The sequence below is a fragment of the Saimiri boliviensis genome, chromosome 1, assembly GCF_048565385.1.
Source record: "Saimiri boliviensis isolate mSaiBol1 chromosome 1, mSaiBol1.pri, whole genome shotgun sequence".
Classification (NCBI taxonomy): domain Eukaryota; kingdom Metazoa; phylum Chordata; class Mammalia; order Primates; family Cebidae; genus Saimiri; species Saimiri boliviensis.
In genome coordinates this window covers 257,221,523-257,236,322 of record NC_133449.1, presented here as the reverse complement: position 1 = coordinate 257,236,322, position 14,800 = coordinate 257,221,523, and positions in this window count along the sequence as shown.

Below are 14,800 nucleotides of genomic sequence, written 5' to 3'. Positions count from 1 at the left end.
GAGTTTCAGGCACTGATGCTTACATTCTTTTATAGTACAAAAAGGTTCTGGGATATGGAAAAGATTAATAAAGCCAGTTATGTTTAAATTAAATATGGTTTGTAGCTTGGTATTGTATATACATCCGTGCTCTTTAAAAACAAACAGCAAGCTCAAAAAGTGCATCTTGAATTAAATGAAACAATTTTACAGCTGAATTAGCAATTTCCTACCTCTAAATGTATGTAGCTATTATATCTAAGTTGTTTTCTTTTTAGAGTTCCTAAGTAATATTTTTCATAATCCCTGAGAGTTTGGGTCAAAAATAACACAATAGAGTTTCGCCTGACCAGCAAATGGTCAGAGAAGTTATAATCAGAGCTAACAGCCCTCTTGAGTTTGAACTACCTCCAATATGTTGTAGTTGTTGTCATTTTAAACTTGGGCTGAATCTTTATGTTGATACATACATAAATTAGCATATTTCTTTTCTTTTTTTTTTCTTTTTTTTTTTTTTTTTGAGACGGAGTTTCGCTCTTGTTACCCAGGCTGGAGTGCAATGGCAGGATCTCGGCTCACCGCAACCTCCGCCTCCTGGGTTCAGGCAATTCTCCTGCCTCAGCCTCCTGAGTAGCTGGGATTACAGGCACGTGCCACCATGCCCAGCTAATTTTTTGTATTTTTAGTAGAGACGGGGTTTCACCATGTTGACCAGGATGGTCTCGATCTCTCGACCTCGTGATCCACCCGCCTCGGCCTCCCAAAGTGCTGGGATTACAGGCCTGAGCCACCGCGCCCGGCCGTAAATTAGCATATTTCTTATGGGCCAGGGTTTTGGCAAGATGTGAGAAAAAAAGAGAAGAGAGGGAATATGAAAAATAACTAAGGGGTAAACAGAACCCAAATATATAATATATTTATCCTTTCAAAATGCATGAGTATACACAAATTCATTCAAATACACCTATGCACACACTCATATGTACACATACATACATTGGTTTTTTTTTTTTTTTATACTCTTCTAAAGAAATGTATAGGGGGAAACAAAAAGATAAAAAGCATGATTTACAGCAAATACTCCTATTTTCTCCTTGAAATTCAACTTCTTACCCTTTTGTGCTTCCTTAACCACTCATGTTTTCCCCTCCACCATGTAAACTTCTCAATTCGTTGGGAGAAACTACTTTACAACCCTAAATTTGTTGAACATTCTCTCTATACCCTAACAGTTTTGTTCCCATAATAGAAATCTGTTAAAGTGTGACAGAAAACCTCATGATATTATGCATACTTTCATAGTCAGCCAGATATTTAAATTGGAAGAGAAAATATGAGTTATTTCACATTATCAAAACCTACCCTTGCCAAGTGATACAACATTATAGTACAAAATAATACCACTTATAATAGCACCAGTTTTTTGAGGATGACCTGTGTCAGGCATTACATTATTACTCACCACTATGTTGTTAGAAATGTATTATTATTCACATTTTACAGACAAGAAAACCAATACATAAGAGGTTAATTACATAATCCTGACCCTGACCTAAACTATAACCCTGATGCCAGGATAAAGAAGTCCATCACAAAACTGAGATTTGAATTGTATTGTATTTTACTCCAAATCCCTAACCTTCCCTACTACTGCCTGTCCTACATTTTGATGCATCAGCCATTATTTTAATTACGTCAGATAAGTTTACAAAGACAAAAACAACAGCACATTTATGAGAAAATAACAACATTTAGAAAATAAGACAGAGAAATCCAATTACAGAACATTTTACTGAGTGTAAAATATAAAGAGCAGACTCATATCTGAATTTTCTGGGCTTACTTAGATGAATTCTAACAATATCTCAAGTATATACACTAGAGGCATTTCACACTTTCTATCTCTTAGTTACCAGGTCATTTACACTTTTCCACAAACAGAATGTTGTGAATTGGCCAGACTGATAATAAATGCTATGAAAACTACTTTATGCCTGATCTCAATAATGTCTCAAGATATATAAAATGCTATTATTCTCAGTATACTTATTTATTTGTGTTGGAGGTCACCAGAGGTGATTTTCCCCTGACAAATGTTTCATTATAAGAAAAAAATCCAGTGTCACTTAACATACTAGATATAAATTTTGAGATAAATTTGTCACTGGAGCAATAGCAATTTAAAAATTTTAGGGACTGAAAACACCTAACCAAAGCATGATAGCCACAATTTTCAGCAGTACAAACTTCATGATATAGCCATTCCTTTATATCTAAATTAAATCCATTTTTATTCTAAAAATATTTATGTGGATTTCTATTAAAATTTGAGAAGATACATTAATTTATTGATTTCTATAAATTTACATTTTTGCCTAATATTTTTGGCCCTAACAACAAGGGAAAAGAAGCAATTTTATTAAAACGTAACCAGTCAGTCCATGTAGATTGACATCCATATTCTGTATTTTTTTCTTTTATCTTTATTATTAAAAAATTGCATCTGAGCCACTAATGCTTGGTGGAGAGGATGGGTTAAGTGGGTAAAAAAGAAAAAGTCTATCTTCTCTGAAATGGAACGACATAGAAGAGTCAATGTTTATTTTAGAGAAACAAGTAATTGGGATTTTCCCATACTGTTCTATCATTGTATATTTTTACCTTTAGTCTTCTTTGAGTCATCTTACTCTATATAAGATATTCTGCATATATTAACAATAAATTTACAACAACTCTATAAAGTAGGTAGTAGTTTATTATCTCTATTCTACAGATTAGAGAGTAATGATACTGGTTGCCCAAGTTCATTCTGCTAAGTGTCAGAATTAGTGTTAGAACCCCAAAATGACTCATGTTATCTTCATTATACAACAGTACATTTCAGATAGAATGAGAAAATAATTCCTGGGAAGGAATCATTTCTTTAGGGACAAGATCTTATCTTTCCTACTGCACTCTGTTTCTGGGCTATAGCATATAGGTTATTTTAGAATGTAACATAGAAGAGCTATGGTATCAAAACCAGTATCTTTTTCAGTGTACTCTGTTAGCTATGACATTTAATGGTAACTTTAAAGGATTTATTTGTAGTTCTTGCCTATTTCAATCATAAGGTAATTTAAAGGAGACAAAGACATGTCTGATTTGCAGTAACTTGGAAGATCTTATTTGTGCATAAGCTAAAAGAGTCACAAGGAAAATAATCAAAATGATCATTGAAGCCAAAGTGTACATTTTTTAGCAATACAATACTTATACGGTCACAAGAAACCACCAAAACAAAATATAGCATTCTTCTTCTAGTTTCAGTCTTCAATGTCACTCACATTATATGTCAAAGGACTGGGAGCAGTAACAGGTAAAATATGCATCAGTTGCTTGAGAAAACATTCTACCTTTTACTTCTTCTCATCCTTCTACCTATGGATCAATTGTATGCTTCTTCTCATCCTTCTACCTATGGATCAATTGTATCCTCATAGATATCCTCCAAAACTCTGGTGTTACTAGAGATCTCAATAATTGGATCTCACTTTAAAAAGCCAACACAAATTGATTAGCTAGACACACATTTTCTGAAAACAAACAAAAATAAGCTTAGTATTAGCTAAATACATTTAATGGAAAAAAAATTAAGCTAAATAGCAATAGCATTGCTTAATCTTGGAAAACCTATGACTGTAGATCCGTTATATTAAAAACAGGAAATTGAAATATTCCCCCCAATACAAAGGTAATTTCTCCTTCTATATTAAGATGAAAAAAGTATTGCCACTCTAAAAAAGTGAATACCATAAAATAGCTGAACGTTTTGAAAAACTATATGTTAAAATTTACTGTAATTTGTGTAGAAAAGTTACTGTAATTTGTGTAGATCAGCTACTTGGAAGTTATCCCCATCCTCATATTATTTTGACATTGTCCATTATAGTTGCTGGAAATAGTCAAAATAAAAATAAATAAATCTCCATGTATAGAAGATTTTTTTCATGCTTTCTCTATTCTTCTGACCTGGAAGGCAAATGTATTGCTTGAAACAAAATTGTCCAACTTATTTTGCAAAACCTGTACACTACCAAAACATTGAAAAGACAAATATGAAGAGATCTAAAAAAATGAAGAGGAATACCACATTCAGGGATGAAAAGACTCTCTATTTTAAGATGTTAATTTTCAGCAAATTGATCAACAAATACAATGCAATCTTAATTGAAATCTTGGCAGGTTTTTTTTGTGATAGAAGGAAACAATTAATTCTAAAATTCATAGGGAAGTGCAAAGCTTAGACTACCATGAACAACTGTGGAAGAGAATGAGGTGGCAGAACTAACATTATGGATTTCAAATTATATCACATATTGGTACAAAATAAACTAATAGGTCAATGGAAAGGAACAAGATAAAATTGGAGTGATCCTGGATTAAACAAAGTTGTCTTTGATATGAGATAAAAGGCACAATATATAAAAAGACAAATAGATAAAATTGGATTTCATTAAAAACAAAAATTTCTTATTCAAAAGACATGCAGAAGAACACAAAGACTATATACTAGAAGAAAATATTTGCAACACACATATTTGATGAAGATCTTGTATTCAGAATGCAAAACTCAATATTGAAAAACAAAACAGGAAGTACAAGCCAGAGCAGTCAGGCAAGAAGCAGAAGGAAAAGGCATCCTAATAGGAAAAGAAGACCAACTATCTTTGCAGATGATATGATTTCATACCTAGAAACCCTAAAGATTCCACCAAAAGCCTCCTGGAATGGATAAATGACTTCAATAAAAATTCAATATACAAAGTCAGTACACAAAAATCATTAACACATCTATACCCCAATAACTTTCAAGCTGAGAGCCAAATTAAGAATACAATCCCATTTATAATAACCACTCCCAAAATAAAAATAAAATAAAATACCTAGGAATACATCTAATGACGGAAGTAAAAGATCTTTTCAAGGAGAGCTACAAAACACTGCAGAAAGAAATCAGAGATGATGCAAACAAATGGAAAGACATTCCACGTTAATGGATTTGAAGAATTGACATTAAATCGATTCAACATAATATTGATTTAATTAGACGTTGTTTAAATTGATTCGTGATGATTTGATTAAAATGACCATATTGCCTAAAGCAACTTACAGATTCAATGCTCTTCCTATCAAACTACCAACATCATTTTTCACAGAATTAAAAAAACTATTATAAAATTTAGATGGGATTAAAAAAGAGTCCAGTAAGCCGAAGCAATTCTAAACCAAAAGAGCAAATTCAAGACATCACATTGCCTACTTCAAACTATACTATAAGACTACAATAATCATTGAGTGCAGTGGTTCATGTCTGTCTTCCCAGCACTTCTGGAGCCCAAGGCAGGCAGATCACTCGAGGTCAGGAGTTCAAGACCAGCCTGGTCAATGTGGTGAAACCCCATCTCTACTAAAAATACAAAAATTAGTCAAGCATGTCGGTGCACACATGTAGTCCCACCTACTCAGGAGGCTGAGGCAGGAGAATCACTTGAACTGGGGAGGTAGAGGTTGCAGTGAGCCAGATTGCACCACCGAACTCCAGCATGGGTGACAGAGTAAGAGTGCATCTCAATAAATAAATAAATAAATAAATAAATAAAACTACAGTAATCAGAACAGCATGGTCCTTGTACAAAAACAGACATAGAGACCAGTGGAACAGAATAGAGAACTCAGAAATAAAGCTGCTTGGGTATAGCCATCTGATCTTTGAGAAAAATAACAAAATAAGAATTGAGGAGAAGACTCCCTATTCCATCAATTGTGCTGGGATAGCTGACTAGCTATACGTGGAACAATGAAACTGGACCCTACATTTCATAACATAAATAATTAACTCAAGATGGATTAAAGATTTAAATGTAAGACCTCAAACTGTAAAAATCCTAGAAGAAAACCAAGGACATACCATTTTGGACATAGGCCTTGGGAAAGAATTTATGACTAAGCCCTCAAAAGCAACTGCAACAAAAACAGCAATTAACAAGTGAATCTAATTAAACCAAAGAGCTTCTGGGCAACAAAAGAAACTATCGACAGTGTAAACATACAACATACAGAACGGGAGAAAATTTTTACAAAGTATGCATCTGACAAAAGTCTAACATCCACAACCTTTAAGGAACTTAAATAATTGAACTAGCAATAAACCACACATATAACCCCATTAAAAAGTAGGCAAAGGACATGAGCAGACCCTTCTCAAAAGAAGACATAGAAGTGGCCAAAAAACATGTGAAATAATAGTCAACTTCACTAATCATCAGAGAAATGCAAATCAAAACCACAATGAAATACCATCTCACCCCAGATTTTAAATGCAAATTAAAATCACAGTGATGCAACACTATAATAAGATTTAAAAGACAGACCATGCTGCCAAGTGAGGATGTAGACCAACTAGAACTCTTACACAGTGCTAATGAAAATATGATATGGTACAATGGCTTCAGAAAGCAGATTGTAAACATTAATACTTCAATATATTGCAATATATTTTATCATATATTATAATATAAAATATACTATAAAAATACATTAAACACATAATAATAATTTTATGAAACATATATTTACCACATGACCCAGTCATGAGAAAAGGGATGTAAAGAAACCAAAGAGAATTTTCAGGCTTAACAGGTATGTTAATATAATTTTGACTGTGCTGAAGGTTTTGTATGAGAGAGAGAGCGAGAGCGAGAGAGAGAGAGAGAGAGTGTGTGTGTGTGTAAGTCCAAATTTATTAAATTATTTTAAATGTATGCAGTTTATTGCATGTCAATTATACTCCAATAAAGCAGTTTTTAAAAGTTCAGAAGCATAAAATGTGTGCTTCATGGAGGAAAGAAGCAACTAAAATATTGGCAAAAAAAAAAAAAATTCGCCATTATACAACCAAAAGGACAAAAGCAGCAAGTTAACTTACTTGAGGGAGCTGAAAAAGAGGTAGGAATCTGGATCCTTGTAGAGAATACTCAACAAATACACCAACTCTGGACCTATTAATTCCAGACTTCTAGTGTAGGAAAACTACATGACTAGTAACTTACTAGTTAAGAAATTTTAAATTGGTTTCTCTGTTATATGCAGCTGCATGAAATACAGACTGATAAAAATGTTAAGGTATTATGGATAGAACTCAGTTTAGAAATGTCAAGACAGAATTAGTTTGCTTCAGAAATACGGGCTGATAAAAACAAATTGGAAAAATAAACATAGCACAGCAGTAGCAGGGAAAGAAATGAGACCAGGAACCAAAGAGAATTAATAGTTATTTTAAGATAGTTGGGTCCCCTAAAAATTCTGGTTATTTGAGTTCAGTGGTTACAAATGGGTAGCATGGCACTAAAACTAGAAAAGTTACAACCAGGCAGGATACAGAAGAGAAGGTTATATCCATAAGCATGAATAGCATGGCACTCATCTGTTACCCACAGGTGATCTGATGATCATGGCGAAACACAAGGCACTTTAGTCATCAGAGCAAATGTAGGAAGACGAATCTAGTCATCAAGACAAAGTTCTGCATAAGAGCTTACCTTAAAAGAATTACCAACTTTTAGCAAAGGTGGTTAAACGATATTAAGGAAATGAACAGAGTGGAAGAATTGGAAAAGGCCTAGTAAGAAACAAACACCAGAGGACCAGTCAAGGTAAATGTTAGGAACTCAAAGTGACAATTAAGTCCAGAGCTAACAGTATCAAGGGAAACAACATAAGAGCTGGGCTAGGAAAGCATCATTTCATAGCAGAATGCAACCAAAATATTTATCAATTTTGAATAAAGGCAGTGTAAGATGATACATGCAGAAATGAAGGCAAACAAATGGATGAACACAGATTGTGATGGTATGGAATGTGATAAAAGACAATAATTATCTACATAATCATTTCAGCTGATTTTTTTATAGGAATAGTAACTTAAAACAATGCGGATATATAATGAGTATTTAAAAAATTGCTAATACCCTCATCTCTACAGCAAGATTTAATTATTATTCATTATTATTTGTATAATATTATTATACAAATTATTGTTAGAAGTATAATAGTATGGATGTGTTATTTATTTCACTTTATCTGTGAAAACTTGGCAAAAACAACTTGAGGCTTTTGTTTTACCATTTTAAAAAATATAGTGTAACTGAATCCACAGGAAATTAATTTATATTAAAAACAAAGTAACCTAACACAAGTATCCAAGTTACAACCATAACTTTAGTTATCTGGACACACAGAATAAGCCATCTTATTCAGTGGGACCAAGATTAATCTGTTGGCTATTTTAAAAAATAGTTCATGGGATATTTCATAAAATAAGGTTTGCAATATGGTCAAGTTATTCTCAGGCAATAAATGACTTAAATGCTTAGTGTAAAATTTTGAATTTTAAGTTAATAAATTGTTATCATTCCGCTAAGATTCAGTTTTATGATTTTTTTCTCACAAGTTTCAAACCAACTAAGAAATGGTATACTAATAATCTTGTGACATAGGGCTAATGAATTTTCTTTGAACAAGTGTGGGCTGACTGAAGTAAACTGTTACCTTTCCTTAATTAGCCACGCCCATGATGAGCTATCTCCAATTGATTTCAAATTTTGCTTTCTTTAAAGTGGAATGAAGCCCTAACCCAAAAGCCATATGAGAAGTAATCTAACTGCAGAATCTTTTTTTAGCTTAATGATTTTTCCACCCACACTTAATAGCATTTTAAAAAGCAACTTGCCCTCATCAAGTTATTCCAAAGTATTCAGCAAAGTTTTAAAAGAAACCATTTCCTTTTATTTATTTACTTTGTATAGGTTTATATAAAATGTGTTTAAATTATGTAATTACAAAATGTGTGCAATTGACCTACATGGCTTTGGAAAAAAAACACAACTAACCCTAAGTCTCTTGTACAGAGAGTATGTTTTTGGGGCCATGCAGCAATATTCAACAATCTTCTTGGATTTGAGGAATTTCCCACATTACTAGTTAGTCTTCCCTGAGGTAGCAGCTAGAAATATTTTTGCTAAACCTGTCTTGCAGTTAAGATGTGGGCACATTAGAAAGGAAATAAATGACCTGGATTTGCTTTCTGTTCAGAATCAGTAGCTACAGGAATTGATTTTCCAGTGGAGGTGGTGGTGGTGAAGCTTTCCAGCATCTAAGCAGCAGAGACAGAGGATCTGAAATTAGATTGTCAGTTATCAACATTGACTTTCAATAGCTCCAAGATGCCTGACTGCATAAATTCTTAGCAACTGATGCACTATTTAGGCCATATCCCTTCCCATGAAACAACGATCCCTAGGACAAAAGGGAAGTGCCAATCTGAAGCATATTCTTCTAGAACATATGTGGCAACTCAAAACCCCAATATTTCTTGGCTAATGGACTTTTTTGTTGGGCCTATTTAAGCTTCTTGTTGGGTCAGTCCTCCCAAAGGCAAACTGCACCACAGACGTGTATCTGTAGGTCACAGAGACTTAATGTGCAGATAATGTTTATGAGGCCATACTTGGGTACAGTGGAGTCAAATGTAGGAAGAGAGTGGAGGTCGTGTTCAGAATTGTGCGTTTTGCTCCATCCCCTAACAAATGTTAGGGCAATACTGCCTCAAAGCTGCTATTCTAGCTTTCTTAGAGGTGCTGTGAGCTATCCGGTATTTTGGATACATAATTTTTCTGCTTAAACAGAGGCAGATAAGTAGTCAACGAAGTGACTGTGTCATCAGGACGCAGCAACCCTGGTGACCATACAATCAACATAATAAGCCTTAGCATTCAACATAGTTGGGCTCATTCAAGCAAAGCTATCTTCAGAAGAGAATATCCCCTGTAGACAGCATGTGCACTTTGATTTTACCTGTTCCTAAAGTAACCCTTTGCTCATTATAATAGTAAAAAAACACACCCTGGGTGGCTATTTAAGATGCTAATGAGACCTGCGATGTATGAGCAGCGTGTACAGCTACTGTGCAAATGCACCCAGAGGACAGCCTAGAACATGCTTACCAGCAACACCTCTTTCTGCCTCCTTAAGAATAATCATATAAGACTCCTAAAATGGAAGTCTCCCTAGTGCCACTCTTTGATGTCTCACCCTTATTAGCAGCCACCCTGAATTCTCTCTCTCAGGGCATACTGTCTATTCTGCTCTTAACTTTCAAAGCATTCTTTTCCTTTTGCCCTTAAGTTCATTTAAACTAAGAAGACAAGAACTGAGGTCTCACATCAGCCACCAACAAAACTAGCTGCTCTAGTATAGGGAAGTAACAACCCTGACGGACACACTGTAAGCGTATAAGCAAAAGATAAGGGTGAACTCTACAGGTTTACTAGTGGGTTGATTTTTTGTTGTGAATGTTCAGTTTCTGAAATATCAGTCCCCTTGTTTCCAAGGGCAAAAGAGGGACAAAATGAACCAGCAGGCAAATTATGCGATGGTTGGTCAAGAGAGCTTTTACTCTGTTTCCGATGACCAAATGTTTGAACTTTGTTATAATTTATGTCCAAGGGTAACCCAGAGAGATAGATGGAGATGCTACAGTACTTTTGTTGGCAGATTTGTAGAATGAGAAGAGAAATTGTTGGATTAAAATATTAAAATGATAATATTCTTTAGTCATTCTGTCTAGTAGGCTCTAAAATAACTGCAAGTCATATAACAAAAACTAGCAACCTGGAGTTTTCTTCTGAAAGATGAATTCATTATAAAAGGCAAGGAATTTACAAAACTGGACAATAACATGTGCAGGATAAATATTAACAATAGCAACATAGTAGCCATTGCATTTACTGTTGTCAACAAGTAATTAATAAACACTATTCTAGATTTTCTAAAAGTCCAAGCCCATAGCAAGAAAAAAGAGCTTTAACATGTCATTTTAAAGCACACTAAAATTTCTTAATTAAGGCTGGCATATTTCCTCCTTTTGCTAATCAAGCAAACATGAATTTTTTTCTTCTTTTTTATTTTCTTTCTTTTTCCCGGTTATAGTATAAGAATTCTCAATAATTAAATTAATATGAATGTATTTTTATTACAACTCTAGTTCAGTTAAAGATTGATATGTGGCAAATAATGAATCACTTGTATTTAGTAAATTATGTTCATAATTTGTCTGTTGAAATTTATAAATTATGTTCTTACAAAAAATTCTTTATCATACACACTATTACTGAATTATGGCCAAGTATTAAAAAATAAGTGAATTAAAACTCTATCTTGGTCTAATTTACTCTCAATTATTTGATCCCAAAAGTTTTTGACATATTAAAATTGATAACAATTAAAAATACTGAACACTTTTAAAGGCATTAGTGTCTACAGAAAGAAAATGCAATGAGGTTAATTTCCACATTAATAAAGCTGGAAATAGCATGTTATAAGCAGGAAATTTTACCTAGTGTGCTGCATCTCCAACAGACCAATACTATGTAAATTTCCAGTAATGTACTTTAGCAACAGTAACAATTTAATAGATATTAAAAGAAAATCTGTGCAGAATAGAGAATGTGTTTTAACTGAGATAGGCAGGCAAGCCTGTATTGAATTTCCTATATTAGTTGCTATTTTCTAACTCAGGCATGTAAGCATAATTATTTTTATTTCTAACCTATTTTCAGGTTGAACATAGATAAGCCTAAGATTTTCTGTACATAGTTTTTTGGAAAGCTGTACAGATGGCAAAATATTCAGGTATTTAACATTATATTAATTTTCTTCATTGGAAAACAATGACCTCCAAACAAGGCATGGCTATTTATTTTTTTATATTGTTTAGCTTGCTTTTTCTGTTCACCAATCTTACTAAAGCCATTAATCTATGTTAACATAGATTTAATGCAAATAATAAAAATACTGTCATTAACTTCAGGTAATATCAACTCATAGTTTCTAACTTTACATATAAAATAATGAAAACATCATACATGTGCTACCTCCCAGTGGTTATTGATAGGAACTGCTCTATTAATTGCAAAATAGAGATTGAAGCTGGTCATTTTTATTTTGTACTCTTGAAAATAGTTGCTCAAAAGTAAATGTTTTAAAAACTTCTAAGGTGGATTGCAGTTGATATAATAAATTTTTCTGGTCAGGGAAATCGAGATAATGAGACCAGGAATAATTTTTGAAGTAAACTGATACACTCGATAACAGAGTACTTTTCTAAATGTATTATAATAAATGTTTTTATCTTTATTATAGCATTGAGGTTTTGTAGTTAATCTTTGTAATAAATCTTTTTTTCATTACATTAATACATATAAAATTTTTATAACATCAAGAACTATTAAGTAGATTATGGTAGGAAAGAGAAAATGGAATAAAAAAAGACAAAAGGAAAGAGTTGAAACATTTATAAGAAATAGAGGAAATGGATAGACACTAACAAAATTCCCCCTGATGTTTTATTGGAAGAAAAAACAGTTTCTCTCTTTCTCAAGGCTTTCTTTTATCTGCCCTAAAGATCATACAATAAATTTTTGGAAAGTTGCTTTGTTTCTTATTATTATGAAAATATCTGTGGCTATGAATAAACATTAAGACATTACATTGTGTTAGTAAAGACTTGAAACCCTAGCAAGATTCATACCTATGGACAAGGAAGATGGCTAGAAATATGCACACACATATACACGTACTCACAGAGACACACATACTCACAAATACAATTAACCAGACTGTGAAGCACAGGACTGAGACCACAAAAATAGCCTTGGGAACATAAGCATTCTCACTGAGTATCAAACCAGAGTACAGACATGGCCCTCCCTGTAAAGAGAATGTCACAAGCTCTCAGGAGAGTTAGAAGGATTCTCCAGTTCCATATGGACAATATCACAAAAGAATGACAGTCCTTTATCAAACTGAGTTTCAACTTGAAAATATGTCCAAGGTTATTAAAACAAGCCTGCATCCTAAATTCACCTATAGAGTAACTCTTTCAGAAAGCTATTCTACCTCTGCCCACAATCCTCTCCATTACATTGAGCCAGATCTCTTCATGCCACCCTAATCCTATTTGATTTTGAATTTACTCTTCTGATTTGAGCCCTATATCAGTCATCTGTTCTGATCCATAGGATAGTAATTTCTCAATCCCTCCTAAGAGTTTAGCCTAAATTCTTTCAGGTCTTCCCTTCACTAACACTTAAATTAGTTTCTTGCTCTAACTAATTTCTATCACATTTTGATCCTGTTTAGTGTTTCTCAAATTTTCTTCCACAGAAGAATCACCTGGGCTGCTTATTTTATAATAGAATTTCCTGGTTGCTGCATCTTCCCCTCTACCCTCTGGAGATGCCATAGGAATTAGGTCTGAGGAGGGGCCCAGAATTCTGCATTTTAATAAAAATTTAACATGGTTCTTGAAAGTTTGTTAAGTATTTGCCTATAGATGACCTATGTAGATCCAACTATATTCTAACACCCTGTGATTCAGTTACAGTTCCTGTAGTAATTTTATCTTTCCCTACATACAAATAAATAAAAGTTTTATGTGCCAGACATAAAACTTCAGTTTTGTACAAGGAATCTGTAAAAGGTTTTCAGGCAATTGAAGATATGATGAAAATTGTGTTTTATACAGATTGCTTTGCAAAGATTGGTTCAAGTGGATGATGGTGATAAATAGAGTCAAAAAGATCAGTTTGGGGCTGCTTTATTAATCTCAATTAAACATTTCCTGAGCCTCAATTTGGGAAGTGAAATACATTTTAAGAGGGTACATTGATGGAATATTTAGAAAATAAAATCAATAGTGTTTGACTAAACATTTTCACTTCTAGGTGTACAAATTTGTGTTTCCATACAATCATCAAAAGACACATGTAAAATGAATATAGTAACATTATCAGAAAAGCTAAAAAAAAACAAAACACAAAACTGGAAACAATTCAAATGCCCATGCCAATAAAGCAGATAAATTTTAATACTTTTATATAATGGATTACTATGTAGAGATTAAAATGTAAAAAACGTTGCTAAAATGCAACAAGGTAAGCAAATCTCACAAACACAATATTCAACAAAAGAGCTTGAATGTAAATTGTACGTTCTGTATGATTTCATTTATGTCATGTTTACCAACAGGCAATGTAATCTATGCCATTAGAAGTCAGGTTAATGGTTGTCTTTGATGAGAAATATGAATAGAAAGGGTTCATGAGGCTGCTTCTGGGCTGCTGGTCATGTGCTGCTTCTAGTTATATCAATGTATTCACTATGACAATTCATCTAAGTGCATACTTAGGCTTGGCATACTTTTCCCTATATATGTTTTACTTCATTAAGAATTATATTTAAAAAGCAAAATAGCTGAATGATCAATTGGATGTGAGAAGAAACTGAGTCATAGAAATTAATCTGGTAACCATTTTTCTGTTATTAAATGTTTATTGAGCATCTATCATGTACGGTTTACATGATAGACACGTACATAAATGCTATAGAAGTTTTGAGCTTTAGAACATTAGAAATGGACACAATGGAGGACATAATATTTGAATTAAAGATTGGAGGATGGAATAAGATTGTATCAGTTAGAGATTGCAAAAGATGGCATTCCAAGCAAAAGGAAAGAAATAATATAGCACAGCAGTAAATATTCAGGGAAAGTGTGAATCATAAAGGGGCTTCAATAACATGTTTGAACTTTACTTAATAGAAATTAGAGGGATTTAAAATGTTTTTGAATGGAGTAGTGTCATGAAATGAGGAAGCTTGTCATATATGAAATCTTTTGGAAGCTCAAGACTAGAGTCAAGAGGACTGGGGATGCTGTTAA